Below are 10,340 nucleotides of genomic sequence, written 5' to 3' on the forward strand. Positions count from 1 at the left end.
TTTTGTTCTTCAGTCTAGTTGTGGAGGACGTTGCTTCACTGACCCATGTTGGTATTATCATTGCGCTCTTCCCGGGTGGGGCAGATTGGTTGCCGGCCTCTGGACATCTGCTCACAGCAGCTCTTAGCAGCTCACGCTGGCTGCCAGCCACACATGGTAGCTTATGGCAGCCCACTGCAGGAGGGGCTGCAGCCTTCGCCGTCACTGGTGACAAGGCAGCCCAGCTCCAGGTTGAGCTGTTGTTCACCATCTTAGCTGTAGAGGGCAGTGTCACTGGCTCTCATGTGGGATCCGAACCGGGGCCCTGCTGCTCAGAGCTGGCGTCCCAAGCCAACTCTTAACCAACGCACCACTCAGCTGGCCCTGGCCTATGGATGATTTTGAGCAAAGGCCATTGAAAACCAGCAGGTGCAGGAAAAGCTGTAAAACAGAGCACCAATTTTCCTTTTGTGAAGGAAGTTTACATTTATAAAGGCATTTCCATTTATAAAAAGAATCCCTCTCCCTTAGGGGAAGTGGAGGATACTTAATTCTCATCAGTGGAGAAGACAGGGACTTAAATCTATATTAAAAACCTTACTAAAGAACCCTTGATTACCATTCTTTTCCTGGTCACTTTCCCAGAATTTTCATCCTCCACCCAGAAGCCCAAATCCCCGTTTCCTCAGTTTTAACCTAAAAGGGTACTGAAGCCCAAGTTGTAACCACCCCACTGGGTTACTCGTGGCTGGGTTCCCCCATGTGTCCGCTGCCTTTGGCCAGCCTCCTTTACAGCGGCCCAGCTGGAGAACCAAAGATGCGCAGAGGGAAAGATGTTTTCTCTCCCTACAGGCGTGTTGACATAAGAAATATCCAATCCTTTAGAAAATTTTCATGAGTTTATGGGAGCCAAACCGATGACATACGAGTATGCCGGGGAGTGAGATCTCAAATACTCCAGAGAGGAACAGTTTTGCAATTTCTTGTATGCGTTTGAAATTAAGGCGGGGACGGACGTAAGGGAGATTACATGGAGGTGGGAGAAAGAAGGTGGGGATTGTGTAACTGAGTCCAAGTGTGTACGACTCACCGCATGACAGCCGATAAGTGGAGTGACAAGGTGTTAGGGCAAGACAAGTGGCTTTATTCAGAAAGTCAGCCAGCTGAGGAGATGGTGGACCAGTGTTTTAAAGATCCAGCTTAAGAAAGTACAGAAATTCAGACTTCTTTGATATCAAGGGAAGGAGGAAATGGGAGGGGCAAGAGGTGATTGACAGTTGCAGACATCTGTGCGCCAGCAGGAGTCCAAGGAAGACTGTGAAACTTCTTTGTTCTTGGTCTGTTGACTAGTTGATGTGAATCTGGTCAGGAGGCTCCTGCAAATCTTTGATAAACAATCATCATTTTTGTACATGCTCCCCTCACCTCCTCAGGAGAGGCACCTTCTGGAAAGGGGCTGTGTCTGTAAAACTCAAGCCGCTGGCAGAATTCCTCTAATGATTAACATGTCTGTGCGCAAGAGTAAGCAGAAGCTATGAGCCTGAAGGCCATGGGAACAGAGCAGGCTTGAACAAGGTAGAGCTAGAGAGGCGAGCATTTTATCTGTTGCAATTGGATTACAGGGCAGCGAACAAGATTATGTGTTCCTTTGAGGGTTAATACCCTCTTCCAGGGTTATCACTTCAGGTATTTCAGAGGTGTGATAACAGGATGCAGAAGAGCAATGGACAGGGCTGGCTTAAAACCTGTCATAAAGAAATGATAGGGGCTGGCCGAGTGGCGCGATGGTTAAGAGCTGGCTTGGGACGCCAGAGGGCCCCGGTTCGGATCCCACATATGAGGGCCAGTGACACTGCCCTCTACAGCTAAGATGCTGAACAACAGCTCGACCTGGAGCTGGGCTGCCGTGAGTTGCTGGTGACAGCTGTAGCCGGAATCCCCTGCTGCAGTGGGTTGCCATGGGCTACCGTATGTAGCCAGCAGCCAGCGTGAGCAGCCAGCAGCTGCAGCGAGCGGCCGTCCAGAAGCCGGCGACTGATCTGCCTCGCCCGGGAAGAGCGCAATGATGGTGCCAACTTGGGCCAATGAAGCAACGTCCTCCACAACTAGACTGAAGAACAAAACAACAGCAACTTGTCTGTTCCCCTTCCCCCAATTCCCCAATACAAATCTTTAAAAAAAAAAAAAAAAGAAAAGAAATGATAGGCCTGGGTGGCTACCCTCCAAGACTTGCCCAGTTAGGAATTTATGATCAGGTCACCCTGTGAGGTTACTTTCCATAGAACCCCCTTTTGATCGTCCGCAGGTGTCAACTTCCCCAGGCAGGCTCTGAACATAGGACCCCAGCCTCAAATCCAGGGTCCTCCATTTACTAGCAGTGTGGCCACAGCTGTACGCTTTTTAACTTCTTTAAGCTTCAGGGTCGTCATTTGTAAAAGAGGGATGATTAAGCTTACCCTTATATAATAATTGTAGATTAGATGATTAATCTACAATTATTATGAGAACCCCATGGAGATGTGATGGTTAATTTTATGTGTCAACTTGACTGGGCTGAGGGATGCCCAGAGAACTGGTGAGACATTATTTCCTGGTGTGTCTGGGAGGGTGTTTCCAGAATAGATTAGCATTTGATTCAGTAGACTGAGTAAAGAAAGTCCTCGCCTCCCCCCCCACCCCCCCAGCAGGTGGGAGGACTTGTGTAGGGGAGAAAAAGTTACTGCTCCAAAACATGTCCCTTTGGCATGAGGATTATTTTAGGCTGATTATTTCTCAGAAACAAAAGACTCAGGAATTTTTTCTTTGTCTCTCTCCCCTAATTGCCTAAAAGAATTTAGATAGAGGGCCTGTAGCAGGAAGAGAACTATTATCAGAGACAGCTACAAGTGGAGTGAACTGGGGGAGAATCTTAGTAAGACTAGTTTGGTCACATTCCTCTCTGTGTCCCTTTGTCACTGCAGGGCATGGCAAACTTTTGTGTCACCAAACATTTGCTCTTGCCATCTCCTTGTGAATTTCCTTCTTTCCTTTTGAAGACCCAGACCCCTACCCGCTTCTCATTAGCTCAGGATAACACAGAAGCCTCAATTGCCTGACCATCTATGGGTCTCATATTCTTAAGGGGCCCTTGTACATATGTAATTAAATTTGTTTTTTTCCCCCCCCCAGTTAGTCGGTATCATGTCAATTTAATTATGTGACTAGCCAGAAGAACCTAGAAGGGCAGAGGAAAATTTTTTTTTCTCCCGACACTCGTGAATAGAACAGAAAGGCAGCGGAAGGGTAACTGTTCTCTCAGCCTGTGCTGGGACATCCATTGGCTCCTGCCTTGGACATCGGTGCTCCTGGTTTTTGGGCCTTTACATTCAGACTGGGATTTGTACCATGGGCTCCCCTGGCTCTCAGGCCTTCAGGTTTGGGATGGAATTATATTTTCCCAAAGTCTCCAGTGTGCAGAGGGCAGATCGGGAGGCAGTCTCCATAATAGCACGAACCATAATCAACCTCTTCCTGTCTACGTATCTGCATGGGTCCTTTTGGTTTGTTTGTCTGGAGAGCCCTGACTAATACAGTGGGATTACTTTGGGGATTAAATGTGATTATTGATGTAAAGTGCCAGGCACAGCGCCTGGCTTCTAGCAAGCCCTGGATGAGAGGTGGTGGCGCAGCGGGCAGAGCCTGTGTGCTCAACCTCTCCCGCTGGGCAGAACCAGGCACCTTGCAGAGTAGGAGAGAAGGGGAGAGGGAAGCCATGCTCCCCCACACCGGCTGTGGGCCGCTGGGCAGTCCCCCTGTAAACTGACCTCACAGTGGCCTCCCCTGCCCGGTCCCCTCCACTTCCTAGAGGTGGACACTGAGGCTTCGGGGAGGCTGGACACTGGCTCAAGACCCCATTGCGGATGAACGACAGAGGCAGCTGAGACTGCAAGTGGTCTGGGTGCCCATCGTGATGCCACTCGACTTGGGTGACACAGGAATGCAGTTTGTATTTTCACAGTTAAGCACTTATTTAATATGCATCAATCAGTAGCTGGTACATCAAGGCTAGGATTTTATAGCTACAATGGCTATGGCTAAAGGAGGGGTTTCAGTACAAAAAGAAAATGAGTGAAATTAAAATATTACGTAATGACACCCATCGTGACACACCAGGGAGAAATCACGAAGATCCAAGCTGAAGGGAGCCTGGGAACAGTAGTGAGAGGCGGGGTCTCATGGTCCACCTTGTCCCTTCCTCTGGGGGTGGACGACAGGTAAGATGGACGGATGCAGAGTGGTGGTCTTGAGATTCTGTGTACCCCACCCTCACCCCTACACACACACACACACACACACACACACGCACTCACCCTTGGTCTGCTCCCAGGTCCGACTGCCTACCGTCCTCTCTGCTGGGGCAGTAAGGCAGGCCCATCTTCCCAGGCCTGCACCCAACCCTGAGCCCCTCCTCACCCTCCAGGGAAGGACAAAGACCGCTGGTCCCGGGGGCCCAGGTATCCACAGCCCATTGGAAGGACGGGGATGTGACAAAGAGAGGGCAAGAGTCTCTAGGGAGATGGGTGTTTGGAGGCTCCCAGGTGCTCTGCCCCCATGTCCAGTTGGGTCAGCCTTGGCCTGGCAGGACTTCACAACGAGTCCCCGTCCTGCTGGGACACCACCAGAAGGATGTGTTGTCCCTTGCTCCACTGACCCAGAGCGAGGCCACCACCTCTGACCTCCTTGGCCGGCAGGAGCCCTGGGCCTTGCTTAAACCCTCCCACTGCTGCGTGCAGCTGTCAGCACTGGCCGCCCCTGCAGCAGGCTGGTGACCTCCCCTGTGCCTTCCTTCCTGGCAGCTTTTCTTGCAAACCGCCACCAGAGACTTGACTAATCCTAATTTCCCCTGTGTTACATGCTGCTGGGTGTATCCCACCGTTTCCAAGATGTGAGGCTGCAATTTATAATAAGAGATGTATTCCTGGTCCTAAAGCTCTTAGGATCTTCTAGGTGCTAAGAGCCTGCCAGGGGAAATGGGCGTCTTGCTATAACTGGCCTGTTTCAGCCACACCTAAGTTTATGTTAATGAGGTGATGTGCCCACAGCCTTGGGAAGGGCTGGTCGCCAGGGGAACCAACCATGTGATGAGAGGGTTGGCACCTTGGGTCCTATCCTCCCCTCCCCACCCTGCTGAGGAGGGGAGAGGAGCTGGAGGGGGAGAGCATCACCAAAGGCCAATGACTCAATCAATGGATGAGCCCATTTAGTAAATTAGGTGACGTGGTGGCGGTTTTAGCCAAAGCTACGGTGATAATCAGTTTGTAATATATAAGTGTATCAAACCAACAACTTAAACAGTGTGATATGTCAGTGAAATCCTAATAAAGCTGGAAAGAAGTACAATATTTTCGCCGTAAAAAAAAGTTATGCCTATGTAACGAGGCCTCCTTGAAAATTTCTGAAGTACAGGCTTTGGAGAGCTCCAGGTTTGGTGAACAAGGCTGTATCCACCGGCTAGGAGGGTGACCCCCGCCCCCCCCCCCCAGGGGGATAGGTGCTCCATGCTCTGGATTTTTCCGGACCTTGTCCCACGTACCTCTGTACCTCTTCACCGGGTGTTCATTCATTTCCTTTACTATCCTTTGTAATAAATGAGTGATCGCGTAAGAAAACTGCTTTTCTGCATTCTGTGAACCTTTCCAGCAAATGATCCACCCTGAGGAAGGGCTCTTGGAGACTTGAATTTATAACCGGGTGGTCCGAAGCCCAGGTAACAACTTGGACTTGTCATTGGCGTCTGGAGTGGGGGCAGTCATGTGGGACTGAGCCCTTCACCTGTGGGGTCTGAGGTTAGGAAGGAAGATTGGAGAAAGCAAGGCGGGGATTGGATCACCTTACAGTCAACAAGGTCATGTGCTCTCTTCCAGCGTTAACACTTCAGGGGTTTCCAAGGTGTGTTAGCCTGGACGCACAGAAACAACGGACAGGGCAGCTTAAGACAGAGATAAACCTTTCACAAGGAAGTTGTATGCCTGGGGCGTGACCTGCCCAGGTAGGAATTTATGACCAGATCACCCTGTGCGTGGAGTTACTTTCCATAGAACTCCCTTTTATTTGATTCACATACCCACAGGGTCACAAGGCTTGTGGAGGCTTAGATGACTCAGCATGTGTAACACGCCTGGCCCAGCCCGCACACGGTACATGCTCAGCAAGTGTTACCATGGTCACTGTCCCGACCCAAGAGCGCATGTGGGCCTTCCCAGGCCTGAGGTCCTGGTCCCCTGGACCAGGAGCCCCGAGACTGAGCTCCTTTGGCAGCTCAGGGCAGGGGCTGTGGTATCTCCCTCTTTCAGTTTCCTTTCTGATGTGCCGGCTCCCTGGCAGGCCCCGTGCAGTGTAATTTCCGATATCAGTCCTGACACTGCGATAAAGACTCCGCCAGCCCTGGACTTTTATTAGGAGCCTGGGTGTAGGATCAGACCCTCCCCTCGCATTTCTGTTCTGCACATCCAGGCCTGGGACGGTTGGTCAGGTTCCCGAAGGGCACGTCTAGGTCGCCTGGTAGCCATCGACAGGAGGAAAGAAAGAAGAAAACCAGATGGCATCTTTCGGGGACACTAGGCAGCCTGGGTTCTGTGTCTCCTCCAGTTTCTGCTCTGTTGCCTGCACAGAAAGTGGGTCAAAGAGCGCCAGCCTCCCAGGTGTGTGCGCTTATCTCCCAGAGACTGTCGGGGTGGTGCCCTACCCCGGCGGAAGTGGCTGTGGCCCAGGAGTCTGGGGTGTGGAGATGCTGGCAGGAAATGCCAGTGCCACCCGTGGCTGCTGTCCTGACCTCTGGGCTCAGCCTGCCGGAACCAGGGCAGTCCCTTCTGTGGCTTTGTAGATAAGACTGAGCCCCGCCTGCACGGGGTTACCACGATTTCCATGTTTAATGCTTCTAGAACTATGATATCCTGTGGTCCCCAAAGGCACAAGGGACTCTGTCTCTTCCACAAAACTCCTGGGCCATTGGCCTCTCCCCACACTACTGGGCACAACCCTTCCCCCACTTCTCCCAGACATCTGCACTGCATGGAAGGGGCACTCTAGTCCTCCGTGGGGACCAACCCTGGTCACCAGCAGCATGGAATTAGAGATCCTGACCGAGATATTCATTCATTCAGAGTGCTGACTGCATGCCTGCCGTGGGCTGGTGTGGTGGTTAACGGTGGGTGTGCATATATTAGTGAATAAGGCAGATACATGACACCCTCCCCACCTTGAGCTGGCAGTCCAGTGGGGGAGGGAGGCAAGAGAGAAACCCAGGACAATAAACACACGTGCTGATACCAGGAAGAAGACAGGGGGCAGAGGTGGTGACCCAGGTGAGGGACCTCCTGAGATGGGATGGCCCAGGCAGCCCCATTTGAGCTAGTGTTGCGGGGAACCCAGACAAAGAGACAGGACACCAAGGCGTGGGAAGCAACTTTTACTAATGTCGGCACTGGCTCAGCGGATTCACATCCAGAGGCTGAGCCCGATTCGGGCGGGACTCGGGGTTATATACCCTGAAGTTTTTAGGTTGGCAGCTAAGACTTATTATTAGAACATGTGGTCATTGTGCCAGCTCCTGACTGGCTCCTGGGTGAGGTAGGAATTTGGAAATATTAAACACGGAGGTCTTGCTGACCACATAGTCCAGGAATGTCTTTGTCTGAAGCCTGCGTAAAATCCTTAGTGACCATATACTCTGGGAAGGCCTTTGTCTAGGGCCCACTGCCACACTAGTAACACATATCCAGCGGCCGGGCATACTGGTCAGTGATGGAGGTGACGGTGTGACTCAAAACCCTTGTGCCTAACCCCTGGGCTGTCTGCTGTCCCATGGTCCCGTCTCTCGCTCTCCATTTCTGCCCCACCCCCACTGCTCTCTGGGTACATGCTGGGCTCGGCGGGGAGGTTCTGGATGGCACCATCTTGGGCCTTGGGCCACAGTCCAGGAGAGCAGGCTGGGGTGGGAGATGGAGGGGCAGTGCTCGGAGAGGGCAGTAACCGGGTGGGTGAACGGGAGGCGAGGCAAGCAGGTGCTTGGAGGTCCCTGGGAGGCTCCTGGGTGAAGCCCGCACTCCTAACTAAGCAGCAGTGTCCCTGTGAAAAAGGGGAACAGACAAACCTGGCCTGGGCGAGCCCAGCAGGCAGCCGGGAGGGGACAGTGAGTGCTGGCGTGGCCAAGCGTCCTACCGTTTCCGAGGTGACCCACAGCGTGTCTGCGGTCAGCTGCGAGGACAGCTGTGTCATGAACCTGTGAGGTGACATTCATACTCTGCAAAGATGGTGATGGGAATCTACCCATGCACCCCCCACCCCCCACTGCCAGTCAAGTGGCATTATTAAGCTAGCCCAGTTTTTTTCTGTTTTTTAAAAATGTGGCTAAATATACATGCCATGAAACTCACCATTTTACTCTCTTCCCCTTCGGCACGCCACTATAGGCCCTGGTGTTGCTACGGGCCACCGCCCAGCCCGGTGCTGCCCGTGTTGTAAGAATGACCATACCCAAAGTCTCGCTTCCACTGAGGTCCCCTGACACCGAGGTCCGCGTCTGTGACCTGGGCGAAGAGGGCATCCGTGGTGAGCGCCCACTCTGGGGCCACGTGGTGTCAAAGCCGGTTTCACATCCGCGTGGGGCTCCACCCCTTTCCATGTCACCCTCATCAACAAGCTGTCCCGTGCTGGGGCTGGCAGACTCCAGACAGGTGTGCAGGTGCCTTTGGAAAGCCCCAGGGCACGGTGGCCAGGGTCCACATGGCCAAGCCATTGTGTCTGTTGGTACCAAGCTGCAGAACAAGGAGCACGTGGCTGAGGTGCTACGCAGGGCCAAGTTCAAGTTCCCTGGCCACCACAATATCCAAGGAGCGGGGCTTTACTGTTTAATGCGGATGAGTTTGAAGACACGGTGGCTGAAAAGCGGCTCATCCCAGGTGGCCGCGGGGTCAAGTACATCCCTAATCATGGTCCCCTGGACAAACGGTGGGCCCTGCCCTCAGGAGAATCTTGGCGCTGCCCCCTCCTTACACCCACCGGTAAATCCTACTTTCCATCAAAAACACAAAACCTACCATTTTAACCATTTGTGACAACTCAGTGGCATCAAGGACATTCACAATGTTGTGTGACTGTCACCACTGCTTCCTGACTTTTCCATGGCCTCAAGCTGAGCCCTGCACCTGCTAATTTCCGGCTTCCCCTGCCCAGCCAGGGAGACTTTGGATTTGCCTGTTCTGGACATTTCCTATCAACAGAATCCTACGATATTTGTCCCGTTCTGTCTGGCTTCTCTCACTTAGCGTGTTTTCAAGGTCCATTTGCACGGTAGCGTGTTGGCGCTTCCTCCCTTTTTATTGCTGAGTAACATTTCACGGTACGTGTAACCACGTTTGTCCATCTGTGAATGCACATTTGAGTCATTTCCGCCTTTTCGTGGACTGTCGCCTTACAGCTTCATCCTCAACCGCCCCCCCACACCAACCCCTGACCTAACGAGGTCACAAGGAAGTGTCTCGGAACGCTGAGACCCGGCGGAATCATGTCTGTTATCGCCCTTATTTTCATGGCCGCGGCACAGCTGCACCATCCTGGGGTTGTGTGTGTGGGAGTATGAAGGCACAGCAGGTGTTGGAATACAACGGGGCTGGTTGATGGTAATTAGCCATAAAGCACTTGTCATGCGGACTTTAGAAAAAACAAGTTTCACTCCTTTGAAGGTTCTTAATAAAAGCCACGCATTGGCCCGATTCGGGGTCAGTTCCAGAGAGAGAGAACTGCAGTCCCCTGGCCTCGCTTTAACTCTACCTTTGTCTCTTGTTTCTTTAACCCTTTGCCGCCCCCCCTCTGACTCCCCACTGCCTATGCTGTGCGGGATGCAGCAGTGGACAATGCCCCGTCCAGTTTTTAAAAGGACTAAACTTTCACCAGCTCAACACCGATAGTAATGAATGTCACCAGGTCCCCAGGGCACACAGCCTCTGCCTCCTACTTGGTAATAGGGATGAATATTGACTGGGCCCTGACTATGGCCCAGTCTTCACGGCGGTCCAGTGGGGTGGCTACGACCATCACCCCCCTTTGACGTATGAGGAAGTCGGGGCCCAGGGCTTGGTAACCCAGGATCACACGCGGCTCACTGGGGGTGTCTGGGGCTCACCCTCAGGTCTGTCTGGCTCCAGAACCCTCCCTAAGCCGTCCTGCTGACCGCAGCACTTTGTTTTGTATTCAAGCATGTGGACGCAGCAGTTGAGGAACACGGATGGCGGTTCCTGTCCAAACATTTTACAACTGGAACACGCGACAATGACCACAGGAGACAGTGCCAGGCCGGCCGAGAATCCAGAGAGAACGCCAGG

General features: G+C 52.5%; 1 pseudogene; it reads left to right on the forward strand.

The window, feature by feature from the left end:
* LOC109389276 (60S ribosomal protein L10-like) overlaps positions 1-9,722 on the forward strand; it is a 24,549-nt pseudogene extending 14,827 nt beyond the window's left edge.
* The last annotated feature ends 618 nt before the right edge of the window (positions 9,723-10,340 follow it).

Source organism: Hipposideros armiger, unplaced genomic scaffold, assembly GCF_001890085.2.
Source record: "Hipposideros armiger isolate ML-2016 unplaced genomic scaffold, ASM189008v1 scaffold_228, whole genome shotgun sequence".
Classification (NCBI taxonomy): Eukaryota; Metazoa; Chordata; class Mammalia; order Chiroptera; family Hipposideridae; genus Hipposideros; species Hipposideros armiger.